The 7,500-nt window shown below is 33.5% G+C and overlaps 1 pseudogene; it reads left to right on the forward strand.

Annotated features, from left to right (window-relative positions):
- Positions 1-7,500, forward strand: part of LOC137660139 (nephrin-like) — a 45,970-nt pseudogene that overhangs the window by 13,903 nt on the left and 24,567 nt on the right.

Genomic DNA, 7,500 nt, shown 5'->3' on the forward strand with positions numbered 1-7,500 from the left:
GACCCAGACAATTCACCAACCTCATCCCTTATTCTATGTCAGTTCAAGCTATCACTTAGGCAACCTTTCAAATACTTGGTATCTGACCCAAAAAATGCACCAACCTCATCCTTTATTCTATGTCAGTTCAAGCTATCACTTAGGCAACTCCTCGACTAATATATACCCTCATCACAGTCTCCCCCTCCAGCATAAGCATCTTGGGAGGAATAATCGGGGAGCCAGTGGTGGCTGTCGCTGGCAAGCAGCTCCGTCTTCAGTGCCTCGTGAAGGAGGCTCGGCCGGCTCCCAGTGTCGCTTGGTACCGAAATGGGATCATGGTCGATCAAAGTGAGTACTTCAATGCACTGGTTAACTCGTTGAGCCAAGTCTCCTATATGGAAACCAAGTGTAAAGGGTCAATTTAGATTAACTAGATTATTTTGATATCTGTCACATGCAAATCGAGACGGAAAGTTAGGATTCATCTCTAATAGAAATGCAATTAACATTTAATCAATGTTAAGCTATTAGTAAATAATAATAATAATAATAATAATAATAATAATAATAATAATAATAATAATAATAATAATAATAATAATAATAATAATAATAATAATAATAATAATATTAATAATGATGATGATAATAATATTTTGGCTTACGAATATTACTTTTAAAAAGGTCCATTATTCTTAGGACTTTGTTAATTGTTTTGTGTACATGTGTATCATAAGTGTATACACTTCGGTAAAGAAAACGTTTCGACAATGCTCTGAATCTTATGAAAAATATCGAACTTGGAATATTTTTCTGATTTAAGGAATAATGTCTTGAAATACTACACAGCGTAGGGAACAGTCCTTACATTTACTTACTAATTCTTAAGATAACCCATTTCTAGCATTCTGAGAGTCTTAAAAAGCTTATCAGACTTTAAATACTTCACTGATTTAAAGAACTGAAATACTTCACTGATTTAAAGAACCAAGTCTTAAAATGACAGTTTAAAAGTAGGGTAAAGTTCCGAGGTCTACCTTCTGACCTGAAATTTAACTCATCTTTAGCAAGGCTGAGAACCTTGGAAAAGAATATTGAACTTAAATACTTTACTTACTTAAAGAACTATGCCTTGAAATGAACATACAAAGTAAAGAAAAATCCTACATATACTTACTAGTTGTAAAGATACCTCATCTTTAGCCAGCCTGACTTGTTAACCTGATATTTCATATTATTCCCCTAAGACATTTGGTATGCAAAAATCCAGCACCTTTGCGAAAAGAACAGATGGAGAAATCAACAAAAGATAGATCTCCTAATGAGCTCTTCCGTAGAGCTCTTTTGCAAAGCGAGTAAAAGGAAAGCAATAAAGTTCCCAAATGTATAATCTTTGTCACTCCTAAGTCAGGCGAAGGATATAGACCCGGGCCGAAATACCCAGTTTATAAAAGTTTGTCTTCCAGTGTAAATACAGGCTTAAGGTTTTTCATTGCGGCGACCCAGCCTCTAAGGTATTTACTGTTTACATTATGTTTAAAGTTTTAGGGTCTTTTAGAGTTTTGCATCAGTTGAAAAAACGTATTTTTTGTTTTCTGGAAATTACATGTGAGTAGGCACGAGTAATGAGCTTGCGTGTAATCATCGAATAAATAAAAAGAAACACAGACATTTGCTTGCACTAATTACAATATATTTACACGTGCAAAAACACATACACACGCGCACATACACACACACACACACATATATATATATATATATATATATATATATATATATATATATATATATATATATATATGTATATATATATATATATATATATACATATATTTACTGCATATACATATATATATATATATATATATATATATATATATATATATATATATATATATATATATATATATATATATATATATATTTACTGCATATACATATATATATATATATATATTTACTGCATATACATATATATATATATATATATATATATATATATATATATATATATATATATATATATATATATATATATATATAAATTTCTACCTCATACTTGTGATCGAACGCTAGCCCCTTCTAATGAAAGGCCAGGTCGAAACCAACCATGCCACGAGAGGCCATAAAAGATATCGGAACCTGGCGCTACCCAGCTGTCCGAGGATTTACCTGGCGAGACATCAGTCTCTTACCAGCGAGTTTTACCCGATACCCCGGCCCACCCCGTGACACAATTGGTAGTAATTCATTCGAATTACCCCTAATGAGTCATTAGAAGGGGCTAGCGTTCGATCCCAAGTATGAGGTAGAAATTTATTTCTATTTGAACACGATGTTGTGTTGATATTTATCCATATTGACTCATTAGGGGTAATTTGAATGAATTACCACCAATTGTGTCACGTGGTGGGCCGGGATATCGGGTAAAACTCGCTGGTGAGAGACTGATGTCTCGCCAGGTAAATCCTCGGACAGCTGGGTAGCGTCAGGTTCCGATATCTTTTATGGCCTCTCGTGGCATGGTTGGTTTCGACCTGGCCTTTCATTAGAAGGGGCTAGTGTTCGATCCCAAGTATGAGGTAGAAATTTATTTCTATTTGAACACGATGTTGTGTTGATATTTATCCATATATATATATATATATATATATATATATATATATATGTGTGTGTGTGTGTGTGTGTATGTGCGTGCGTGTGTTTTTGCACGTGTAAATATATTGTAAATAATTCATGCAAATGTTCGTGTGTATGTTTGTTTCTTCGATGATTACACGCAAGCATGTTGCTCGTGCCTACTCGCATGTAATTTCCAGAAAACAAAATATATGTTTTTCCAACTGACACGAAACTCTAAAAGACCCAAAAACTTTAAACATAACGTAAACAGTAAGTACCTTAGAGGCTGGGTCGCCGGAATGAAAAACTTTAGCCTGTATTTACACTGGAAGACAAACTTTTATAAACTGGCTATTTTGCCCCAGGTCTCTATCCTTCGCCTGACTTAGGAGTGACAAAGATTATACATTTGGGAACTTTATTGCTTTCCTTTTACTCGCTTTGCAAAAGAGCTCTACGGAAGAGCTCAAATAGGGCAGTTATCTTTTGTTGATTTTTCCATCTGTTCTTTTCGCAAACGAGCTGGTTTTTTGCATACCAAAGGCCTCAGAGGAACAATACGAAATATCAGGTTTACAAGTCAGGCTGGCTAAAGATGAGGTATCTTTAAAATTAGTAGGTATATGTAAGAATTTTTCTTAACTTTGTATGGTTATTTCAAGGCATAGTTCTTTGAGTAAGAAAAGTATTTAAGGTCAATACTCTTTTAAAAGACTCTCAGCCTTGCTAGAGATGAGTTAAATTTTGGGTCAGTTGGTAGATCTCGGAACTTTTCCATGCTTTTAAACGGTCATTTTAAGACTTAGTTCTTTAAATCAGTGAAATATTTCAGTTCTTTATATTAGTGAAGTATTTCAGTTCTTTAAATCAGTGAAGTATTTCAGTTCTTTAAATCAGTGAAGTATTTCAGTTCTTTAAATCAGTGAAGTATTTCAATTCCTTAATTCAGCGAAGCATTTCAGTTATTTAAATCAGTGAATTATTTAAAGTCTGATAAGCTTTTTAAAATTCTAAGACATGCTAGAAATGGGTTATCTTTAGAATTATTAAGTATATGTAGGGACTGTTCCCTACATTGTGTAATTATTCTAAGACATTATTCCTTAAATCAGGTAAATATTCAAAGTTCGATATTTTTCATAACATGCAGAGCATTTTCGAAACGTTTTTTTTCTCCGAATTGTATACACTCATAATATATATGTACACAAATCAATTAGGAACAATGTTCCTTTTGAAAAGTAATGTTTGTAAGTGAAAATATTATTATTATTATTATTATTATTATTATTACATACACTGCATATATATATATATATAAGTATATATATATGTATAGTGATATATATATATATATATATATATATATATATATATATATATATATATATATATATATATATATATATATATATATATACATATATATATATATATATATATATATATATATATATATATATATATATATATATATATATATATATATATATATATATATATATATATATATATATATATATATATATATATATATATATATATTCATATAGGCATATATGTATATATATATATATATATATACATATATATATATATATATATATATATATATGTGTGTGTGTGTGTGTGTGTGTATGGATATATATGATATATGTAGGATATAGGTGCCCTTAAACCCAGTTGATTGTGATTGATATTTATCATTTATTATCTTCAATTTAAGGACCTTGATAAATTATTGTTTGCTACGTATCCCATAATACCATGTTAAAAATGATAATAGATAAAAAATATCAGGATAATCCTGCACAATCTTTCGAGTACTGCTAGTTTAAAATCTCCTTCGTCTATAAATCCCATGTTAACTTTAAAATCATCACAAATAACTACATTTTAAACGTAAAAAAACAATAGAAAATCATTTTAATAAAATCTGTCATTTAACATAATAGAAACACTCCGAATGGCAACACCGCTCGAGACCGGTTTTAAAGGGACATTTAAACGGCGGCTCAGCTCAGAGTTTGAATGAGTCCCTTTAAATTCTTCCCTCTCGAGGAATGAATGGTTTAAAGGGACAGCGGCCACCTGCTTCGCCTGACTCGCACCCGGACCTTTAAATTACGAGACGTCTATTTAGAGCTTTTAAATGTCTATTTGAAACCGTATCAGTGTTGCCCTGGCAAGAAGCGAAGGATTGTGTGTGATATTTTGAATTAACTTAATTTTTTATATGGTATTATGTTGTAAGAAACAATATTACATCAATGTTCTCAAATTGAAGATAAGAAAAAATAGGTGTGTGTATATATATATATATATATATTTATATATACACACATATATATATTATATATATGCATATATATATATATATATGTGTGTGTGTGTGTGTGTATATATACATTTATTTGTTTATATTATATATATATATATATGTGTGTGTGTGTGTGTGTATGAATACATATGATATATATATATATATATATATCGATATATATACCTATATATATATATATATATATATATCCAATGATTTAGTATAATTATATTAATCAACACGACCATTAACACATGATCAACTCTCATCCTATTCCACCCTTAGATATGCACACAGAGCGAGCAGAGCCATCAACGCAGTTCAAGAGGTGGAATGTGCGAAGTCGGGTGACTTTGACCCCAAAGCCAGAAGACGACGGACAACAGTTCTCGTGTCGGGCGCTACACCCCCTCCCTTATGAATTCGCCTACTTCTCTCGTGGCTTCTGTTGTTCTTTCTGTTTTACGTGAGTTCTGGAGAAGATGGTTTCCTTGAATATACCGTGCATATTGTAATAGGGTAAGATGAAAGGATAGGGTTGGGTAGAATCTGTGGTGAAAATGTATTTATAAGTTAATGGAAGTAAAATTTTGGTATATTTTATCAGTGTTAAAACGATAATATTTTGTCTCCAGATATTCCGTTATCTCTTTTCTGCATATATATATATGTGTATATATATATATATATATATATACACACACACACATATATATATATATATATATATATACTGGGTAGAAGGAATTATGTAGTTGTTATGGGTGACTTAAATGCTAGAGTGGGCGCTGGAGAGGTAGAAGGTGTCATTGGTAAGTATGGCGTACCAGGTGAAAATGAGAGTGGTGAGAGACTGGTAGACATGTGTGTTGAACAAGAGATGGTAATAGGTTGCTAGCTTCTTTAAAAAGAAAGATAAAAATAAGTATACATGGTAAGAGTGGCAAATGGAAGAGTAGTAGAAAGGGCATTAATGGATTATGTGTTTGGAATGTGAGTTGGGGTAAACTAAAAGAATGTTTGGAAGATTGAAAGACGTGCACGTGTTTAGGGGTATGGCTAACGGTATGTCTGATCATTTTTTGGTGGAAGGAAAATTAGTTGTAGCAAAAGAGTGGGGGAATAGAGTAGGTGGATGTAAAAGGGAGGTAGTGAGGATTGAAGAGCTATAAAACCGGGGGAAAAAAGTAAATATCAGGAAAGGTTGAAAATGGCATATGATGAGGTGAGAGTAAGAGAAACTGGTAATTTAGAGGAGGAGTGGAAGTTAGTAAAAGAAAATTTTGTTGAGATTGCAAGTGATGTATGTGGCAAGAAGGTTGTTGGAGGCAGCATGAGGAAGGGCAGTGAATGGTGGAATGAAGGAGTGAAGGTGAAAGTGGAAGAGAAAAAGAGGGCTTTTGAAGAATGGCTGCAGAGTAATAGTATAGAGAAGTATGAAAAATATAGAGAGAAAAAGGTGGAAGTAAAGCGCAAGGTACGTGAGGCAAAGAGGGCAGCTGACCTGAGGTGGGGGTCAGGGATTGGGTCAGTCATATGAAGAGAATAAGAAGAAGTTTTGGAAAGAAGTGAAGAGAGTAAGGAAGGCTGGCGCAAGAATTGAAAAGACAGTGAAAGATGGAAATGGAAGGTTGTTAAAAGGAGAGGAGGCAAGGAAAAGGTGGGCGGAATATTTTGAAAGTTTGCTGAATGTTGAGGATAATAGGGAGGCAGATATAATTGCTGTTCCAGGTGTTGAGGTGCCAGTGATGGGAGATGAGAATGAGAGAGAGATAACAATAGATGAAGTGAGGAGAGCACTAGATGAAACGAGAGTAGGAAAAGCATCTGGTATGGACGGTGTGAAAGCTGAGATGTTGAAGGAAGGGGGTGTGACTGTACTTGAATGGTTGGTGAGATTGTTTAATATGTGTTTTGTGTTGTCAATGGTACCAGTAGATTGGGTTTGTGCATGTATTGTACCACTATATAAGGGTAAGGGAGATGTGCATGAGTGTTGTAATTCAAGAGGTATTAGTTTGTTGAGTGTAGTTGGAAAAGTGTATGGTAGAGTATTGATTAATAGGATTAAGGATAAAACAGAGAATGCAATCTTGGAAGTACAGGGTGGTTCAGAGAGGTAGGGGTTGTATGAATCAGATTTTTACAGTTAGGCAGATATGCGAGAAATATTTAGCAAAAGGTAAGGAGGTGTATGTTGCGTTTATGGATCTGGAGAAAGCATATGATAGAGTTGATAGGGAAGCAATGTGGGATGTGATGAGGTTATATGGAGTTGGTGGAAGGTTGTTGCAAGCAGTGAAAAGTTTATACAAAGGTAGTAAAGCATGTGTTAGAATAGGAAATGAAGTGAGTGATTGGTTTCCGGTGAGAGTGGGGGCTGAGACAGGGATGTGTGATGTCGCCGTGGTTGTTTAACTTGTATGTTTGATGGAGTGGTGAGAGAGGTGAATGCTCGAGTGCTTGGACGAGGATTAAAACTGGTAGGCGAGAATGACCATGAATGGGAGGTAAATCAGTTGTTGTTTGCGGATGATACTGTACTGGTAGCAGACACAGAAGAGAAGCTT

Source organism: Palaemon carinicauda, chromosome 20 (genome assembly GCF_036898095.1).
Source record: "Palaemon carinicauda isolate YSFRI2023 chromosome 20, ASM3689809v2, whole genome shotgun sequence".
Lineage (NCBI taxonomy): Eukaryota > Metazoa > Arthropoda > Malacostraca > Decapoda > Palaemonidae > Palaemon > Palaemon carinicauda.